This window comes from Ricinus communis, chromosome 1, assembly GCF_019578655.1.
Source record: "Ricinus communis isolate WT05 ecotype wild-type chromosome 1, ASM1957865v1, whole genome shotgun sequence".
In the NCBI taxonomy this organism is placed as follows: Eukaryota; Viridiplantae; Streptophyta; class Magnoliopsida; order Malpighiales; family Euphorbiaceae; genus Ricinus; species Ricinus communis.
In genome coordinates this window covers 25,063,998-25,086,695 of record NC_063256.1, presented here as the reverse complement: position 1 = coordinate 25,086,695, position 22,698 = coordinate 25,063,998, and the positions used below count along the sequence as shown (strand labels likewise).

Genomic DNA, 22,698 nt, shown 5'->3' with positions numbered 1-22,698 from the left:
AGAGAATTTATGCTATGAATTTATCAAAATAAAATGCCATAAATTAACTTTACTACTCCCGAACCCCAAACTTAGCATGTCATTATTAAAATCACACAAATACAACAACTAATCTGAGCTAAATAATATCCAAATCAAACTCGAGCAGTGTAAATAAAAATAAATTAAAAGAAAACCAATCAAAGCAATAAATATTGACAAATACTAGAGCATATCAAAGTGTCCCAAATAAAAAGAATTATACATAAAGAACTCAAACTTAACCAAATAAAAAGCAAAAGGTGAAGAAACTTACTTGAAATTACCGTGACAGTTAAGAAAAATCGAGAAAAAGAAGGAAAGCACCTCAGAACTTTAGAAAGGGAAACTTGTGAGAGGTTTGAAATGGCCTTTTTTTATAGTCACGGGGGTGAGCACGGCCTGCACTCGGCCCGTGCTGAAGCTTGAAGTGTCTTCCATGTGCATGTTCATCACGGGCAAGGGCGTCACAGCCTGGTGTTGCCGCCCGTGGTGCCTTCGGAAGCCATGGTGGACAGCCAATTCCAAGCTGCTCTACGTGCATATTCATCACGGGCAAGGGCATGGCCGTACTGATTAGCACGGCCTGGTGTTGCAGCCTGTAGTGGCTTTGGAGGCCGTGGTGGGTAGCCAATTCCCAAACTCTTATACATGCATATTCATCATGGGTAGGACTCCAACCGTGCTGATCAGCACGGCCTGGTGATCCAAACCGTGATGCCCATGGAAACCATGGTGAACCACTGAAATGCAAGCCTTTCTTCGACATCTTGAATCACCCAACTCCCTAGATGCATTCAACATACATACATACATAATTAGGCTATAATTCAAGTAAAAATATATCAAACAGTGAAGTTCATATTCACCAATCACCAAAAATTTGACTTAAATTAAAAACCTAGCTTCAAACAATTAAGTTTAGTAATTAAGCAAGTGCTCTAACTACCATCAAACATGTAAACGACTGATAAAAAATGTAAAGCTAAATATGGGAATGCCTCCCAAAAGTGCTTCTTTTTACTTCTCGAGTCATTTAGTTGGACTCGACACTAGACTACTCTTGCGGGAAAAGCACCATGTTCACTCGCTCCTCAACTTCTAGCGAGTTCTCGTGATAGTGCTTCAGCCTATGCCCATTAACCTTGAAGTCTCCCTTCTCTGAATGATGCAGATTCACTATGCCATATGGAAAGACTTGCTTGACTATGAACGGTCCTGACCATCGGCTCTTCAACTTACCTAGAAACAACCGAAGACGTGAGTTATATAAGAGTACCCTGTCTCCAGCTTTGAACTCTTTCGAGCCTTTCAGTCATTGATTGTGCCACTTCTTCATCCTAGCTTTGTAAATTATAGAGTTGTCATAAGCTTCCTGACGCCACTCCTCTAACTCATCCAGCTGCTATTGTATTTCTTTACCTGCAGAATCAACACTAAAATTGCATGATTTCAAAGCCCAAAGGGTCTTGTGTTCTAATTCAACAAGTAGATGAAATGTCTTACCATTAACTAGCCTATACAGTGTAAAGCCAATAGAAGTCCTATAGGCTGTTCTAAAAGCCCACAGTGCATCATCTAACTTAGTAGCCCAATCCTTCCTACTAGTCCCCACGATTCTCTCTAGAATGCGTTTTAGACCCTGATTAGTTACCTCCACTTACCCACTAGTTTATGGGTGATAGGGTGTAGAGAACCGGTGTGTGACCCCATAGCGTTTAAGTACTTTCCCAAGTTGGGTATTACAAAAATGGGTCCCCCTGTCACTAATTAATGCTTTAGGTGTACCAAACCTAGCAAATAATTTATTGAGGAACCTAACAACTACCTTGGCATCATCAGTGGGGAAGGCTTGCGCTTCTGGCCACTTAGACTCAACAGCCACAAGTATATACTTATTTTCATAAGAAAAAGGAAAGGGCCCCATGAAGTTGATGCCCCAAATATTAAAAATCTCAACAACTTGTATACTAGTATGGGGCATCTCATTACGGGAAGAGATATTACCTGACCGCTGGCATGCATCGTAAACCTGGACAAAGGTTCTCGCATCATGAAAGATTGTAGGCTAGTAGAATCCCGCATCCAACACCTTCCTAGCCGTATGATTGGCCGCCTGATGGCCTCTAGTTGGTCACTCATGGCAATGCTTAAGGATTTTGAGAGTTTCCTCCTCATATACACATCGCTGAATCACTTGATCTGCATAAACACGAAACAAAGAGGGGTCTTCCTAAATGTAGTATTTCAAGTCAGCAAAGAATTTCTTCTTTTGTTAATATGTCATACCCTTTGGTATGACTCTCGCAACCAAATAATTTGCATAATCCAAAAACCAAGGGGAATTGGTATATACCTGCAATGAATACAAATGCTCATAAGGGAAACTATCATCAATGGCCCTCTCATTAAGTGCCGCCAAGCTCAGGTTCTCCAACCTCGATAAGTGATCCGCTGCCAGGTCTTCGGCACCCTTTTTATCCTTGATTTCTATGTTAAATTCCTGCAAGAGTAAAATCCATCTAATCAGCCGTGGTTTAGCATCATTCTTTTCAAACAAGTACCTCAATACCGAATGGTCCGTACAGACGATGGTCTTCGATAGCACAAGGTATGATCAGAACTTATCGAAGGCATAAACCACAACTAACAACTCATTCTCAGTGGTGGTATAGTGCTCTTGGGCCTCTGTCAACATCTTGCTAGCATAATAGATAGGCTGTAATTTCTTCTCAACCCGCTGTCCAAGAAGAGCTCCAACTGCATAGTCACTAGCATCGCACATGAGTTTAAAGGGCAGCCCCCAATCAAGTGAAACCATGATAGGGGCTGTGGTTAGTAATTTTTTTAATAACTCAAAAGCTTGTAAGCAATTTGATTCAAACACAAAAGGTACATCCTTAACAAGAAATTGAGTAAGAGGCCTAGCTATTTTAGAAAAATCTTTAATGAATCTCCTATAAAAGCCAGCATGCCTGAGGAAGCTCCTAACAACTTTAATAAAACTAGGGGGTGAAAATTTCGATATGGTCTCTACCTCAGCTCCATCTACCTCCATCCCTGCATGTGAAATCTTGTGCCCTAACAAAATACCCTCTCTCACCATAAAATGACATTTCTCCCAATTAAGAACTAGATTTGCCTCAATACATCGTGCAAGCATGCGCTCTAAATTAGACAAGCAGTGCGAGAAAGAGTTACCGGACACTGAGAAGTCGTCCACGAAAACCTCCATAAACTCCTCAATCATATCATGGAAGATTTCCATCATACATCTCTGAAAAGTGGTAGGTGCATTGCATAAACCAAATGGCATCCTTCGTATGCGAACGTCCCATAGGGGCAAGTAAATGTTGTCTTCTCCTAGTCCTCAGGTGCAATTGATATCTGGAAATAATATGAAAAACCATCAAGAAAATAGTAAAACATATGGCCCGATAGACGCTCAAGCATCTGATCAATAAATGGAAGGGGAAAGTGGTCCTTCCGGGTTGCATCATTTAGCCTCCTGTAAGCGATGCAAACCCAAAAATTGGTTACCGTCCTTGTTGGTATCAATTCATCCTTCTCATTCTTTATCATAGTCATCCCTCCTTTCCTTGGTACAACCTGCACAGGACTCACCCACGAGCTATCAGATATGGGATAAATCAAATTTGAATTAAGAAGTTTAATTACCTCCTTTTTCACTACCTCCTTCATGTTCGGGTTAAGTCGTCTTTGTGGCTGCACCACTAGTCTGAAACTATCCTCCAATAGGATCTTGTGCGCGCAAAAACTGGGGTTGATCCCAAGGATGTCTGTAATCTTATATGCGAAGGCCGTAGGGTACTTCCTGAGAGACGATAATATCATCTCCCTCTCCTCAGTAGTCAAGTCTGCTGCAATAATAACTAGCAGCCTCTTTGCCTCATCCGAGTGGGCATAACTCAAGTGCTTGGGTAGATCCTTCAACTCTAGGACTGGAGGGTCCTCAATTGAAGGTTTCACCTTCTGCACGTCTGACCTGTCAAGAGAAACAAATGGGTCAGTAGAACGGCTGGGCTCACTAGCCAGCAAACAAGCGAGTTGTTCCAACACTTGCTCGTTGGACAACTCCTTCTCATTTCCCTGCGATGCAACTTGCAAAGGGTCATTAAGCAAAATTTCCTGCATATGAGACTCAACAACATAATCTAAGACATCCATAGAAAATACAGTATCATCATGGTCTAGGGAATGTCTCATGGAAGTCGCTAAGTCAAAGGTGATAGTCTCGTCATGTACCATAAGTTGGAGCTTCCCATTACAAACATCTATAACGATCCTAGATATAGCAAGGAAAGGTCTACCTAAGATCAGTGGCACAACACTCTCACCCTCCATATCCATGACAATAAAATCTACAGGAAATATAAACTTGTCTACCTTAACAAGTATATCCTCAACTATACCCATGAGAATCTTAATAGTCCTATCAGCTAACTGAATGCTCATCCTAGTGGGTTTAGGCTCACTCAAACTAAGTCTATCAAACAAGCTAGTGGGCATCAAATTATTACTAGCTCCTAAGTCAGCTAAAGCACCACTAATAGGTAATTCACCAATGACATAGGGTACAGTGAAACTCCCTAGATCACGCCTCTTAACAGGCAACTTGTTTTGCAGAATGGCGGAGCACTCCTCGTTCAGGGTCACCAATCCCAAATCCTCCAGTCTCCTCTTGTTGCTCAATATCTCCTTAAAAAATTTCGCGTACTTCAGCATCTGCGAAATAGCCTCAACAAAAAGAAGGTTAATACGCAATTGTTTAAAAAGGTTTAAAAACTTATCGAACTACTGGTCAACGTTTTCCTGCCTCAGTCGAGCATGATACATGATAGGTGGCTGGTACTCTCTCACTGGACTTTTCTTCTTGCCCTTAGCTCTCATAAGCTCTATCTCCTCAAGCTCTGGTTCCTTCCTGGTAGGCTCATCCTGCACTACAACATCATCATTATTAGCTACAGGTAAGGAACTAGATAACTGCCTACCTGATTGCAAGGTGATAGCCTTACAGTGCTCCATCGGGTTAGACTCTGTAGTGCAGAGGAGTGTCCCTAGTTGTCTCTCAGCCAACATCTTAGAAATCTAGCCTATCTGGTTCTCCAAATTATGAATGGAGGCCTACTAATTCTTAAATGCGTTGTCTGTCTGCTGAAATCTATTGTCGATAAAGGACACAAATCTCATCACCAACTCCTCGAGATTAGGCTTCTTCTCCTGAGGTGGAGGTAGTTGGGGTGGACCAGCTTGCGGCTGTGGTTGTTGCTGATGCAATCTCTGAAAGCCGGGTGCTCTCTGAGCGTTGTTATTCTTCTAATTGAAGTAGGGATGATTGCACCAATCGGGGTTGTATGTATTGTTGTAGGGATTGTTCTGCTGTTTAGGTGCATTACCCATATAGTCTACCTGTTCAAGGTCAGCAGAAATAATAGAGGATGAAGAAGTGGAAGGTGAAGCAAACATATATCCTGCATTATAGTTTGCACCGCAATGCGAGCCACCGCATAACTCGCAGCTTATCTGGGCTACATGAACCGACATCTAAAACTGGTATAAGTTCTTGGTCAGAAGCTCCACCTGAGCTGCCAAGGCTGCTGTGGAATCTAGCTGGTTGACCACTCCTTGCTTGATTGGCCGACTCCTAGAGGATTGCCACTGGTAGTTGTTCATGGCCCTCTCCTCCATCAAATTTTGTGCCTGCTCCAACGTCTTACTGTTTAGGGCCCCACCTGCTGTAGCATCTACCATCTGCCTAGTAGCAAGGTTCAAACCTCTATAGAAAGTCTGAACCTGCATCCATACTGGTAGTCCGTGGTGCTGGCAATATCAGAGCAAGTCCTTGTATAGCTCCCAGGCATCATACATGCTCTCGTCATCGAACTGCATAAAAGAAGATATATTATCTCTTAATCTAGCAGTTTTAGCAGGAGGAAAGCACTTATATAAAAACTTCTCAGCTAAAGATCTTCTGGTCGTAATAGTGTTGGCTGAGAATGACTGCAACCATCTCTTCACTCGGTCACTCAAAGAAAAAGGAAACAGCCTCAACCGAATGGCATCATCAGTTGTTCCATTTATCTTGAAGGTGTCGTAGATATCCAAGAAGTTGGCTATGTGAGCGTTTGGGTCCTCGCTCGGCAGTCCCCCAAATTTTACACTATTCTGGACCATTTGTATCACGTTCAGCTTTATCTCGAAGTTATTGGCTGCCATAGGTGGTCGCAATATACTCGTCTGTATCCCCTCAAGAGAAGGTCTAGCAAACTCGTACATTATCCTGTTTTCATCCGCAGCCTGGTTGTTGTCTCCCATCCCTACTGGTCTATTCCTAGGGGCTTCAATCTCTATTCGCGCCTACTCTTCTTCTTGCATACGCTTCCTCAAAAGACAGAGTAATCGCTTTGGTTCAGCAAGAGGGTCTACAGGAGTAGGATTAGAGCTCCTGGTTATAAACTACCTAAAATTAAGAGGCACCAACCAAAGAACACAGAAATGAATAAAATAATAAAAAGAAATAAAAAGACAAAAAATAAAAATGGCTAAATTAACACAAACACAAATTCACTCTAGTTCACACAAAAAGATTCTCTGGCAACGGCGCCAAGAACTTGATACGCTATTTATGTAGCTACAGTCTAAGGCAGTGAACCTATCGATGCAGACTAGCACTAATGGTGAGTATTAAGGTTGTATTCTTGGGAAAGGGTGATCCTACAACTACTCGCTATTAAGAGTTGTTAATTCTTAATCTGACTAGTCAATTACTCTTATCTCGAAGTGATCATTAACCAGTTCTTGCTATTCAGATTTTTAATTATTAAATGAATCTCTCAATTACATAAAGCAATTTGAACAACGCAATTCACAATGTCTCATGAACAATGCGATTTCTTATTAATAATGAAAGCAATAAGAATACAAGCATTAATAATCAAAATCTCATAAACATTAAGTGCAATCCAACAAACAAGGGAAACCTAGTAGGTTCAACAGTTCTAGCTACTCATGCTAACAAATAACACAAAGTAAGGAACAAATACAGAAAAGCAAATTGAAAACATATATACCCTTCTATTTCAAGTCAGATAAACAACCCTAAATCTCCAAATCTGAATAATGAACCTCAAATTGCCTCTTGAATGTCTCCAAATCCACTCTTGATCTTCAATATGATGCTTAAACCACTGGAACCCGTCCTCCAATATGCGAAATAGTCTCCTAAAGTTGAATATCAAAGTCTGAAAAGGGTGGCTCGCACGTATATGTGAAATCTCAAGTTAAAAAATCAAACCCTAGCAAAATAAATCGATTTTGCCTATATAACTGTCTCAACACGGCCGTGGTCAAGCCTGTGCTGGTCAGCACGGGCGGAGTCCAGGCCATGCTGGACCTCCGAGTTCTAAAAAATAGCTCTTCTTCCTAACCGTGCCTTCGCCGGTGCTGAGCCACCACGGGCCGTGATGGAGGCTGCGGTGGCCTCAGAAATCGTGCCAAAAAGACACTTTAGAGGATCAAATATCGATGATTCAGCACGGCCAGAGTCCAAGCCGTGCTCAAACTTGAAATGCTAGCCTTTGCTCAATTTTGATGGATTCTGGTTCGTATTTGCACGTATTTCCCTCGACTACTAATAATATCCATCGATGATTACTTGAAACATGAAAGGAACTAAAACATAAGTGATTCTATCATAAATAAGATAACTATACATAAAAATGGAAGTAATTGGGCATATAAACATGTGTAAAACAATGCATATCAATACCCTAAACTAGGGATGAATTTGAAGGACCTAAAACCATCAAACGTAGAAGTGATGTTTTAAGCACTAGTGAAGACGAATCCTATTGAATCCTGGGTGGAGTTCACTGTCCTAGACATCTCGGTGACTTTTGCATTATTATTGGGAAGGCCATAGTCCATGCCCTAGGAAGAGTCCTTTTCACAGTACATCAGAAGTGAAATTTCCTTATGAAGGCGAGATTGTCATTATCAACGCCGAAGGTGATAAGGTTGTCTCAGCAATCTAAGAAACTGCCAAAGAGGTGGATGCCTCTATTGGATTCCAAATGGATGTTCTCTAGGAGGACTGCATGGATCCTAAAGTAGCCAACATGTTTAAGAGAATGAACTTTATGCCTAGAATGGGATTAGGAAAGAATTAGCAGGGTGTTGCGGAGTTACTAAATTTTAAATGTTAGAAGACTCGGCAAGGGTTTGGTATATTCTGAGACAGAAGATGAGGGCAAACTGAAGTAAGACTCTAAAAGACGTGTTCGTCTAGGAGTACAAGCCCTACTTTAGGGAGCCCAAACTTGTTAGTATAGTTGGGACTGAGGTACTAGGATTCGAGATTTTTAAGAACCAAATTATTGACAGGATGGTTGAGCTGAGTATTAAGGAAGTCCGAAAGAAGATCACCATCAAGATAGAAGAGCTAAAGCTAGAAGACCCTACCGCTCAGCCGGAAAAGATAAGCCAAGAGGAACTAACTGCTCTTATTGAGAATAATATCATTGATGTATTTTACGTGATGTAATAACGTTAGAAATTTATGAGGACAATGTTTATTTCCTTTCCAAGATCAATGATATGAATAATTTTGTTTACTTGTGTGATGTTTCTTCCTGATGGTAGTGTGCATTTTGATAATCATGACATATGCATGCTCGACATCAATTCCATACAAGTTGATTCATCTAATTTAGGCATAGATGCAAATCCACAGAACGTTCTGATAGCTCATGATATAACTCCTGAGAAGAGGAGAGAATTCAAGAAAATAATAGAAAAAAGAAAAGTGGTATTTTCTTGGTATTATGACGACATACTGGGTCTAAACAGGAAAATAGCAGAGCACCATATCCCGAATCATTCGCATATTAAGCCGATTAAGTAGAAGATGAGAAGATTGAGGCCATAATTATTTTTTATAGAGAAGATACGAGAAAAGGTTGCTAAGCAGGTTAACGCTAATTTCCTCGATGTGGTTGATTATCCCGAATGGTTAGTGAACATTGCTCCAGTCCCGAAGAAGGATGGTGAAGTTTGAATGTTTTGGATCATAGGGACTTGAGTAAAGCATGCACAAAGGATGATTTTTTTGTTCCCTATATAGATGTAATAGTCGACAGTGTTGCGACGAATGTGAGGTACTCCTTTACAGATGGGTTCTCTGAGTATAACCAGATCATGATGGTTATAGTTTATAAGCTGAAGACATCGTTCATCACCTAGTAAGGGACATACTACTATAAGATTATACCTTTTAGGCTAAAAAATGTAAGGGCAACTTATCAGAGAACAACCATTATCTTATTTCACGACATAATGCACAAGAAGGTGGAGGTGTATGTTGATGACATGATGGTAAACACTGAAACAAGGGAAGGGTACTTTTAGGCTCTTGATAAGTTCTTAGGATGAGTGGAAAGGTATAATTTGAGACTCAACCCGAAGAAGAGTGTGTTTGGAGTTACATCAGGAGGCTGTTAGGGCACAAAGTAAGTCAGCGGGGCATATAGATCGATCTGGATAAAGTCAAAGCCATTCGAGAGATGCTGATACCGAGGATAGAGAAAGCGGTCAGGGCTTTTCTAGGGTTCTTGCAACACATCAACTGGTTCATTTCTAAACTCACAATGGTTTGTGATCCTATCTTTAAGCTTTTAAGAAAACATCAACCCGTTGTGTGGGCTGAACATTGTTAGAAGGCTTTTGATAGAATCAAGGAGTATTTGATGAAGCCACCGATACTTAAGCCACCCAAGGATGGCAAGCCGCTAATCCCTTACTTGGCCTTAGAGGATGAAGCAATAGGGGCGATGCTAGCGCAGTGCGGACCCGACAATGTAGAGCATGCAGTTTATTACCTCAATAAGAAGTTGCTGCCTTATGCGTCAAAGTATAACCTCGTGAAAAAGACCTGTTTTGCCATGATATGGGCTATAAGGAAGTTGAGGCACTACTTTCAGTCTTATAAGGTGCAAGCAATTTTAAAAATAGACCCTCCAAAGTACTTATTTGAAACTTCATCTCTTATAAGGAAGCTGGCTAGATGGTTAATACTCCTAACAAAATTTGACATTGATTACATCACTAAGAAGGTATTCAAGGATAGGGCTGTAGCTGAGTTTCTAGCTCAAAACACAAACGAAGGATACGACCTTTGGGATATGGAATTTCCTAATGAGAATCTAGGGGGAATCAAGATCTAGAAATAGAAGATGTACTTCGATGGAGCTGTGAATGCGAGAGGGATAGGCTTTAGAGTAGTTCTGATCACGCTAGAAGGGGAGATGCTGCCAATGGCCAAGAGGTTGGATTTTAAAGTGACCAATAACATGGCAGAGTACGAAGCATGTTTATTTAGATTAGAAGTGGCCATGGTAGTAGGAACTAGGCATTTGATGGTCTATAGGGATTCTATACTGGTAATCCAACAAGCCTCAAGGAATAGAAAGTAAAAGAAGAGAGGTTGAAGCCGTACGTTAACTATCTCAAAACTTTAGTATGGAACTTCTCCAAGTGTTCCTTTGTACACTTGCCTCGAATAAGAATTAGATGTCAGATGTGCTAGCTACCCTATCACCTATGTGGGTCAATCCTTCGTGGATTTTAATAAAGCCTTTGGTAATTGTAAAATCAAGTGCGCCTTGTTATCAAGAGGATCAGATAATGCAAATTCAAATGAAACCAGAAGAGAAACCATGGTTCTACGATCTAAATAAGTTCATAGGAGTGAGTATCTAGAAGAAGCAACAATCAAGGAAAGAGACGCATTGTAGATTCAAGCTAGAGACTATATCAGCCGTGAGGGAATCCTGTATAGGAGAATAATGTTGGGTGTACAGCTTCAATGTGTGACTAAAGTACAAGCTCTGGTAGTGATGGAAGAAATGCACAAAGGAGTATGCAGGCCTTATATGAGTGGTATAGTGTTAACTAAGAAGATCATATGGCAAGGTTATTACTAGTTAACGATGAAAAAGGATTGCATAGTGCTATTAAGGAGAAGCCGAGAATGCTAGCTATACAGTGACCTGAGTCACATCACGTGCCTCCAACCGAGATGCACAACTTGATGTCTCCTTAGCCTTTTACAGCTTGGGAGGTTGACATCATCAGAGAAATAAAGCCTGCTTCAAATGGTCATAGGTTCATAGTTGTAGCAATTGACTACTTCTCGAAGTGGGTCGAAGCCGAGTCATTCACCACTATGGGGGCAAGGCAGATGGCCAAATTCATAGAAAGGAACCTAATCTGCAGATATGGGATCCTACACCACGTCGTGACGGATAATGGGGTATAGTTCATGGGTGAGACAACGGACCTGCTAGTAGAATACAAGATCGAGCATCACAGGTCTTCTCCGTATAGATCTTAAGTGAATGAAGCGGTGGAAGCAGCTAATAAGAATCTGAAGAGAATACTTTTGAAGATAATGTAGAATCACAAGGAGTGGTCATTTTGATTACCTTTTTGCACTTTGGGGATATCGGACAACCCAGCGAACATCGACTAGGCAAACACCATACTCTATGGTTTACGAGACTAAAGCAATTTTGCTAATTGAGTTAGAGTTGAAGTCTTTGAGAGTTGTATTGAAGGCTGAAATACCAAAATACCAATGGATTAAGCAAAGGTACCAGCAGTTGGCTTTAGTTGATGAGAAAAGGATGAAAGCCCTATACCACATGCAGTTGTATCAGAAAAGGATAGCCAGGGCATTCAATAAGAAAGTAAAGCTAGGAAAGATCAGAGCTAGTAATATAGTATTAAAGCATACAAGACCTACCGCATTTGATCTGAGAGGAAAGTTCAACTCGAATTTGGAAGGCCCGTACTTGGTAAAGAAGATCCTGCTTAGAGGTGCTGCTAAGTTCTCAAACCTAGAAGGGAACAAGTTCCTTAAGCCAATCAACATAGACCATCTCAAGAAATACCATGTATAGCAAAAAGAAAATAATAGAAAAGATAGCCTGCTGATCAGAAAACTTGAAAAGACTAGTAAGGCAAAAGTCAAGGCAAAAGAGAAAAAATAATCAGCTAGAAAATTTGAAAAGACTGGCTAATGACAAGAGTTATATCCTAAGAAATCAAAATGTACCCATTTGGGATTTTACTAAATGAATAAATTGTTTAGAATTGTTATTAAACATATGTGTGTCTGTTTACATCTTACGCGCTAACTGAACGAGAAACAAAACTAAAAGTTGTAGCAAAGTAAATGAGATATAAAAAGAAGCATAATTTCTATCTTCTCACCGCATCTGCATCTGCATCTTTAGATAGAGCAGCTAGTTCTTGAGTCCTCTTGAATTGGGCAAAGCTAGAAGAAGTGGAAATCTGAAGCTGAACCCAAGCCTTGAAGTTATCATTGGTGGTTAGATCACCCTTGAAGTTAAGGTTTCGCTTTATATCTTGACGGGGCCACAACCTCTCGATCTTATGCAGTAAATCTTGTCTGAGTGGGAGGCCTTCAAATTCAGGTGGAAATTCCAAAATTTGTTGCTTTTCCCCATACTAATGGTAAAGTCTCAAAGGAGTGTAGAAGGTAGATGCTCGTAGTCTGGGTAAAGGTATACAATCACTGTATACCATAAGCATGACATGCTTGATTCTCTACCAAGGATAAGTCCAGTGCATGAGCGTGTTTGGAACGCCTCTCATCCAGAAAATCTAGTTATCATGACCTTATGGGATAACGACAGAACGGGTCTACATATGCTTCGGTTCATACTTATCGATATCCCTCTGAACGGTTAATATCTAAAGTTTCTCCCGCAGCCAAATCTGTGAAAAAAGGAGATGAATGAAAGGAAACAAAAAGAAAAGAATTAAAAAGAAAAAGCTAAGTTGAAAACCCGAAAGGGCGGCTTAAGTGTGTTAAGTTGAAAATTTGAAAAGGCACCTTAGGTAAAAGTTAAGACAAAAGTGCCCTTCTCCTTCTTCTTATAGTAGGAGATCAATGAAGTAAGGGTAATTGTCAACACCTCTTTTCTGGATCCAGAAAAAAATGGAAAACCCTATCATAAAAATTATTGCATTCCCGGGTCCTGAGAGATGAAGGACAGGCGAATCCAAGGCTAGGGTCAAGGTTAATCTAGCTAGAATTATCTTTTTGAAATCAATTTGGACCTAATTGTCAGAAAAATTTAAGTTTGAGGGTCAAAACAGCATTTTTACAAATTCAGGGACCTAATTGAAGTTTTTCAAGCTCCCTCTATATAGAGCTAATCCGCTCTACAAAGAGCCGATTGGGGTTTTTTGCACTATGATGTCATTTTTGTCATAATTTCATGTCCATATACAAATTTTAGAAGTTTTCCTTAATGATAATCATCCTTTTAATCGATAATTATTTAAATTTTAAAAATAAAATGAGATGTTTATCGATATTCCTAAAAAATCTATCGCTTTCTTTAGGGTTTCCCTTGAAACCCTACCTCTATAAATAGAAAGAGGTGATTAGAATTTTGGGGGAAAAATCAAGAATTGAAAATTGGCAGTAAGTGACATCGCCATTTGAGAGACACTGAGAAAGAAAAATAGAGAGAAAATCCAGAGAGAAAAGGAAGAAAAACACTATCATTCTTAGTCATCATTAGAAGATCCACGCCACTAAAGAAAGAACAAATTTAGAAAATAAACCACCGAAGAAATATCATTTTTGGAATCTATTTTTTTAATCCACAAAAAAGGTTTCTCTAAGCTAGATCCAGCATTGGATTCCTACTAATGATAAAACTAAATAAATAAAATAATGAAGAAAGCTTACAACTAAAGGCAAAACGTGAGAAAATTGAAAAAAAATTTGAAACTTGTGGAGAGTAGCCGAGAAAATAGAAGAATTAAAAAGACTTTTGCTCTAAAAGGGTCGTGATACGGCAAATGCCCATGTCCTTCTCTTTTTATAGCCGCTACATCCGCCACGCCCTTGTGCATGACACAGGCCGTGTCCAAGCTGTGCTCGCAACAGAACCGTGTTCTCAGATGCCTTAAATTCAACACGGTTGTGACACGGGCCTTGTTACAAACCGTGTGGCTCTTGGAAACCGTGTACTTACCAACTTTCATGCACTCGGCACCAGAACATGGGCCGTGTAGAGTAGCACGAGCAGTGTTGTAGGACGTGTGACTTTCGGGAACTGTGTAACTTCATTTTTCACATCCAACACGCCTTGGGAAGTTAGGCACGGACTATGTAAAGTAGCACGGGCCGTGTGACTCTCAGGAACCGTGTAACTTCATTTTTCACATCCAATACCCCTGGGAAGTTGGGCACGGGCTGTGTAGAGCAGCACTAGTCATGTCTGAAACTGTGTTGAAGCACAGAAATATGATTTTACTCCGTATTTTGCACTAATACCTGTATTGCTCAATAATTTGCACAAACAAGGAATTTTTCACCTAAAACAATATAAAGAAAAGGAAAGGAGCTAAGTTCAAAACCAACTGAAATATAAAAATGAACTAAGTATAATGGATAAATAAAATTCTCAAAAGGAAATACAAAAAAAATGTAAAGGATAAGCTTGGGAATGCCTCCCGAGGGCACTTCTTTTGACCATATCGTATAGTTGGACTCGTGCAAAAAATTCATTCTCGCTGGAACAACAGCATATTGACCCGCTCCTCGATCTCAAGCGAGTCTCCATGATAATGCTTTAAACGATGGCCATTCACCTTGCAACTCCCCCCTAATGGGATAATGCAAGTCAACTATGCCATATGGGAACACCTGCGGGATCACAAACAAACGGTCCCGACCAGCGACTCCTAAGCTATTCTGGGAACAAAGGAGACATGAATTGTAGAGCAATACTCGGTCCCCAACTTGAAACTGAGCCCTTCAGTCGCTTGTCGTGCCATTTCTTAGTCCGCTCCTTATAGATGAATGAGTTATCATATGCTTGCTGATGCCACTCATCCAACTCATTTAGCTGCCACTGTCTCTATCTACCTGCAAGATCAACATCAAAATTACAAGTTCTTAAGGCCTAAAGGGCTCTGTGCTCTAACTCAATAGGTAAATGGTAGGCTTTCCCATACACAAGCCTATAAGGTGTGAAACCTGTAGAGGTATGATAGGTTGTCCTGAATGCCCAAAGTGCATCATCTAACTTATTCCCCTAATCCTTCCTACTGACCCCCACGGTTTTCTCTAAAATTCATTTCAAATCCCTATTGGTAATCTCTACTTGCCCACTAGTATGCGGGTGATAAAGTGTAGAAAACCTGTGGGTCACTCCACATTGCTGAAGTACTCTCTCCAATTGAGCATTACAAAAATGAGTCCCTCTATCACTAATCAGAGCCCTAGGTATGCCAAACCTAGCAAATAATCACTTAAGGAACTTAGTAACGACTCTAGCATAATTAGTTTGGAAAGCTTGCACTTCAGGCCACTTAGAGAAATATTCAACAGCAACAATACTTATTTCCAAAAGAAGAAAGAAATGGTCCCAAACATCAAAAATCTTAATCGTTTGAATGCTTGTTTGGGGCATCTCATCACGAGCATAAATGTTACCTGACCTCTAGCATGCATCACAAACCTGTACGAATGCCCTAACATCCAGAAAAATAGTCGGACAATAGAATCTAGCCTCCAGAACCTTTCTAGCAGTGTGGTTAGCTGCTTGATGACCTCTAGTTGGTCCGTCATGGCAATGCCTCAAAATTTGGAGGATCTCCTCCCCATACATGCATCGCCGAATCACCTGGTCTGCACAAACTCGATTTAGAAAAAGGTCTTTCCCAAATGTAGTACTTCAAATCAACAAAGAATTTCTTCTTTTGCTGAAATGTCATACCTTTTGGTAGGACTTTTGCAACCAAGTAATTTGCAAAATTGAAAAACCAAGAGATATCCGAAGATACTTGAACAGAGCACAAGTACTCATCTGAAAAACTATCATCAATAGCCGTCTCATTAAGTGCATCTAGGCTCGGGTCCTCTAATCTAGAAAGGTGGTCTGCAACCAAATTTTCTAGACCCTTCTTATCCTTGATCTTAATGCCGAATTCTTGCAAAAGCAAAATCCAACGAATGAGTCTCGGCTTAGCTTGATCCGTGTAGACCATGGTCTTGGATAGCATCAAGTATGAGCGGAACTTGTCAAACACGTATACCACAGCAAGCAACTTCTTCTCAATAGTTATATAGTGCTCTTAGACATCTGTCAATGTCTTGCTAGCATAAAAAATAGGTTGGAACTTATTGTCAATCCTTTTTCCTAAAATAGCTCCAACTGTAAAATCACTAGCATCCTGCATTAGCTCAAAAGGCAGCCCCCATTTAGGTGAAACCACAATAGGGGCTGTAGTTAGTTTCTCCTTAAGTAACTCAAAGGCCTGTAAATAGTCATCAGAAAATACAAATGGAATATCTTTTGCAAGCAATTGAGTCAAAGGTCTAGCAAGCTTAGAAAAATCTTTAATGAACCGTTTGTAGAAACCTACATGACCAAGGAAACTCCTAACAGCCTTAACCGAACAAGGGGTTGGCAATTTAGCAATGGTCTCTACCTTAGCTCTATCTACTTCAATCCCTGCATGTCAAATCTTATGCCCTAGCATAATACCCTCTCTCACCATAAAATGGCACTTTTTCTAATTTAGCACAAGGTTAGCTTCTGCACAGTGCACAAGCATATGCTCTAAATTAAGCAAATTGTGGGAGAAAAAGTTACCAAATACCGAGAATTCATCCATGAACACCTCCACGGATTCTTCAATCATGTCATGGAAGATCGCCATCATACACCTCTAGAAAGTAGCAGGTGCATTGCACGAATCGAATGGCATCCTCCTATAAGCGAACGTACCATAGGGGCAAGTGAAAATGGTTTTCTCTTGGTCCTCAGGTGCAATTGGAATATGAAAATAACTTGAAAAACCGTCAAGAAAGCAATAAAACATATACCCCGATAAATGTTCTAACATCTGGTCAATAAAAGAAAGGGAAAAATGGTCCTTCCGAGTTGCATCATTGAGCCTCTTATAATCAATGCAGACTCAGAAACTAGTGATTGTCCTAGTCGGTATCAATTCATCCTTCTCATTCTTGACCACCGTCATACCCCCCTTCTTGGAGACAACTGATGTGTGCTACTTGTGTTAGCTACACTCTAAGGCAGTGTACCTATCGATGCAGTCTAGCACTAATGGCGAGTATCAAGGTCATATTCCTCAGAAAAGTGAAAGCCCAGAGTTACTCCTTTGTTCTTTGTTATATTAACCTAAAATGAGTGATGAATAATTTCTAAACTAGCTAATAGCTATAAGCTAAATTCTAAGGGAGATGCAGGAGTAATTGATAACTAAAATAACTAAGACAAGAAAGCAAACCCAAAGGGAACCTAAACTAGTTGGCAATCAAATAAAAGATAAAGGATTGGTGAGTCTAATTATGCTACCCGTGGACAAATTCTTAACCGAATTCGGTTTCTCTCTCTCGATAATCGAATTCCTAAACCTAATAACCTAAAGTTGGAATCTCTTCCTAACGATTGATTCTTAAATTAGCATTAAGCTTTAATCTGCCTCTATTAAGCTTTGTTAATTCTTCATCCGGCTAGTTAATTATCCTTATCTCTAAGCGATTATTAACCAATTCTTACTATTCAAAATTCCAATTGCCAAATGGACTTCTCAATCACACAAAGCAATCTAAACACACAATTCACAACGTCTCATGAATAATGCATTATCTTATTAATACTGAAGGCAAGAAGAATACAAAACTAACCCAAATAATCCAATAATACTAAGCCAACATAGTAAAGAAATCCCAATGGATTTAATCAATCTAGCTAATCATGTTCATTATCAAAATCCACAAGAATTCAATTACAACAATGAGTAAAGGTAGAGAAAACCCGATTACACCCTTAGATGAGAGTAAACAGCCCCAATTCCTCTTGCTTGAATTGAATCGATTCTTGTTCCTCTTGCGGGATTTGAAAATCAATCAACAAACCTCGCCCAATCTTCAATCTATGAAGGGAATCCGATTGAAACCTTGATCCAAGTCTCCTTTTCCCTTGGTTCCAGCTTAGAAAACCCTTAGAGAGAGAAATATTAAGGTTTTAGATGTTCTCCCTCTCTCTTCTTTTCTTCATCTTGCTCTTTCTTTCAATTAATTCGTCCTATGGCCGTGTTGTTTTCAACATTGGCCGTGTTGGGAACACGGTTTGGTGTTCCTGGCCGTGTTACTCTTTGTGGTCATGCTCCCTAACGCCTCTTCTTCTTTGATGTTTGATGCACCCAACACGGCCGTGTGTTGGTGGTCAGAACACTACCAAAGGAAACCAACACGGCCATATTCAGCTTCCTCATGCTCGTATTTAGCTTGTTTCGGCAGCTTTGATGTCCAATTATGCTCCAATTCTTCCCTTTATCAATCTTTGACTTCTTTTGAACCTAATGCACATAAACAGACGCATAGGGTGAGTGTTGGGACCAATTCACATCCAAATGTCCATAAAATCAATTTTAAAAGTCCCATTTAGATGTGTGTATTTTACGCACATCAATAACCTGCACAGGACTAACCCAAGAATTGTTAGAAATAGGGTAAATCAAACCTGCATCCAGAAGTTTATTGACCTCCTTTTTGACTACTTCCTTCATGTTCGGGTTTAACTGTTGCTGTGGCTGTACCATTGGCCTGCAACTATCCTCCATCAAGATCTTATGCAAACAATAACTCGGGTTGATTCTAGGAATGTCTGCAATCTTGTATGCAAAGGCCTCAGGATACTTCTTGAAGGGAGCTAAAGTCAGCTCCCTATCCTCAGGAGTCAAATCAGCTGCAATGATACTGGTAGCTTCTCCGCCTCATCTAGATAGGCATAGGTCAAGTGCTTAGGCAACTGCTTCAACTCTAGGGCTGGTGGCTCCTCAAGTGAAGGTCTCAGTTTCTGCACCCCTAACCTGTCAATATCAATAAAATGGTTAGCCAACCTGCTAGGCTCACTAGCCAGCAAACAAGAAAGTTGTTCCAACACATCCTTGTTGGACAAATCCTCATCCTCAGCCTGTAATACCACCTGTAAAGGATCATCAAATAATATATCCTGCATTTTAGACCCCACAATATCATCTAAAACATCCATAGAATATACAGTATCATCATGGTCAAGTGAATGTCTCAGCAGTAGGGTCTTGAGCTCCTCGAGCTGCTGGCTCTCTAGCCTCCCTAACTATTGTATTGACGAGCCTGTACTCAATGCCATGTGTGTGTTAAGTGGCCATGATCATCTGCATGTTGATCATCTGTCTAACCCCTAATGGTGTCATGTCGCCAATCTAAGAAAGCTTGGCTAGACAGTCTTCCAATACATCCAATCTCTTGGCCAATCTAGTCACATATGGGCCAAAGTAGCAATGTATTTTCTTCTGGGCGTTGACTATGAAGGAACGGACTTGACGAGCAAACAAATACCCCATGTCAAGCTTCTTACAGTGTTGCATAGCCTAGAGAATGAATACATCGGTCTTTATGATCGCTCTAAAACTGTCTCCTCGGCCTATAATAGTGTAAGCTAGAAGTGCATGAAGATAGCGGAGATGATCTCGAAGGCTAAACGCCTTCGACCTGCTGAGATAGTATGGTTCTATCCTGATTACGATTGAATCCCACATGGTGTCGTAAGAGATGGGGTGGACGTAGATGCATCCCTGATATTCGTTGCCTGAGATCTCCTACTCAATCCATAAACCCAAGTGCATCCCAAATTGCGGAACTAATATTGAGAACTCCCTTCCTCCAAATCCAAAGTAAACTACATCAGGCTGATGCCAGTTTGTGATCTGTTGCTTGCGGTAGGTGGGCTCAATGATGTCGAAGAAATGTTCGTAAGGTAGTGTGTCAAATAGTGCACGAACATCTTGAGCCAATCCAACTCTCTCCAAGGATACAAAATCAATGCATCGTCTAGCCATTACTTGCTTCCATCTCATGACCTGGAAGTGGTTCTTGTTATCAACATTTTGAAATGTCCATAAGCGATGTCGAGCAGGTGCGGGTGGATTTGCAACTACTATTCTTCTTGCTCAGACTAGCTGCTGTTGTGGTGGGGGTGCTGGTGCTGGTGGTTGCCTAAGTGAAGGTGAAGTAGAAGAAGAAGTTCCCTCGCCACGCGAGCGCTTGCTAGTAGCGGCGCATTGTGGTTGCTGGCAATGGGCTTGATCTCGGTCCCTCATATTGCCTAATATAATCAATTATTAGTAATCGAACAAGTAATCAAGTTAACACAAATTCCATAAAAAATTTAGCAACATAACAGCTAGAAATTGATTAACAGAAAACTTTAGGCTTAACACTAAGACAAAAGCCTCAATTTCCTGAGAAAACTAATGCCCAATGGCATTCCAGTCCACAATATTAATCACCAAATAAAGAGAATTTATGCTATGAATTTATCAACATAAAATATCATAAATTAACTTTACTACTCCCAAACCCCACACTTAGCATGTCATTATTAAAATCACACAAATAGAACAACTAATCTGAGCTAATTATTATCCAAATCAAACTCGAGCAGTGTAAATAAAAAAAAAAAAATAAACCAATCAAAGCAATAAATATTGAACAAAATACTAACAATTAAAAGGAAATGATGCAAAGACTATAAGATAACAAAAATTGCATATCAGAATAATTGAGCATATCAAAATGTCCTAAATAATAAAAGAAAATACATAAAGAACTCAAACTTAACCAAGTACAAGGCAAAAGGTGAAGAAAGTTCCTTAAATTTGCCGTGACAGGTAAGATGATTTGAGAAAAAGAAGGAAAGCACCTTAGAACTTAGTGAGGGAAACTTGTAAGAGGTTAGAAATTGCCCCTATTTATAGTCACAAGGGTAAGCATGTGAGGCCGTGGTCATAGTCTTCACCAGGTCAAGCTTCAAGAGCCTTCTATGTGCATATTCAAAGACGGCAAGGGCGGTCGGCCGATCAAGATGGCTCGGTGTTACAGCACGTGGTGCCATCAAAAGCCGTGGTGGACAACCAATTCCAAGCTTGTCTATGTGCATATTCAGCATGGGCAAGGGCGTGGTCGTGCTGATCAGCACGGCCTGGTGTTGCCGCTCGTGATGCCCACGGAAGTCGTGGTGAACAACTGATTTCTAAGCCCTTCTTTGTCCTTCTTCAGCACGGCCTTGACTCGGCCCGTGCTGAACCTCTGAGTTCGACATCTCGAACCGCCCAACTCGCTGCCTGCATTCAACACACATACATACACATTCAGGCTATAAGTCAAGTAAAAATGTATCAAATAGTGAAGCTAATATTCACCAATCACCAAAAATCCAACTTAAGTTATTAAAAACATAACTTCAAATAATTAAGTATAGTAATTAAGCAAGTGCTCTAACTACCACCAAACATGCAAACAACTGATAAAAATGTAAAGCTAAATATGGGAATGCCTCCCAAAAGCACTTCTTTTTGGTTGAGTCTTTTTAGGTGGACTGAACACCGGACTACTCTAGCGGAAAAAACACCATGTTCACTCGCTCCTCAACTTCTAACGAGTTCTCGTGATAGTGCTTCAGCCTATGCCCATTAACCTTGAAGTCTCCCTTCTCCGGATGATGCAACTCCACTGTGCCGTATGGAAAGACTTGCTTGACTACGAATGATCCTAACCATCGGCTCTTTACCTTACCTGGAAACAACCGAAGATGTGAGCCATATAAGAGAACCCTGTCTCCAAATTTGAACTCTTTCGAGCCTTTCAGTCTTTGATCGTGCCACTTATTCGTCCTAGCTTTGTAAATTAAGGAGTTGTCATAAGCTTGCTGACGCCACTCTTCTAACTCATCCAGCTGCCATTGACTTTCTTTACCTACATAATCCACACTAAAATTGCATGATTTCAAAGCCCAAAGAGCCCTGTCTTCCAATTCAACAGGAAAATGACACGTCATACCATAAACTAGCTTATACGGTGTAAAACCAATAGAAGTCCTATAGGCTGTTCTAAAAGTCCACAATGCATCATCTAACTTAGTAGCCTAATCCTTCCTACTAGTCCCAATGGTTCTCTCTAGAATGCGTTTTAAACCCTTATTAGTTACCTCCACTTGCCCACTAGTTTGTGGGTGATAGGGTGTAGAGAACCTGTGTGTGACCCTATAGCGTTTAAGTACTTTCCTTAGTTGGGTATTACAAAAATGGGTCCCCCTATCACTAATTGATGGTTGCTATCTATGCAGCTACAATTTAAGGCAGTGTACTTATCCATGCAGTCTAGCACTAATGGCGAGTATTAAGGTCGTATTCCTCGGGAAAGTGCAAGCCCAGTGTTACTCTTTTGTTCTTTGTTATATTAACCTAAAATGAATGATGAATAATTTCTAAACTAACTAATAGCTACAAGCTAAGTTCTAAGGGAGATGCAGGAGTAAACAGATAAATGAAACAACCAAGACAAGAAAGCAAACCCAAAGGGAACCTAAACTAGTTGGCAATCAAACAAAAGATAAAGGATTGATGACTCCAATTATGCTACCCGTGGATGAATTCTTAACTGAATTCGGTTTCTCTATCGAGATAACTGAATTCCTAAACCTAATAACCTAAAGTTGGAATCTCTTCCCAACGATTGATTCTTAAATTAGCATTAAGCTTTAA

The 22,698-nt window shown here is 40.4% G+C and overlaps 1 non-coding gene across 1 annotated transcript; it reads left to right on the top strand.

The window, feature by feature from the left end:
- The first annotated feature begins 5,848 nt into the window (after positions 1 to 5,848).
- On the top strand, positions 5,849 to 5,955 carry LOC112535799. The gene has a single exon (XR_003079872.2). It is a non-coding gene; the product is annotated as a small nucleolar RNA R71 (small nucleolar RNA).
- Positions 5,956 to 22,698: the final 16,743 nt, after the last annotated feature.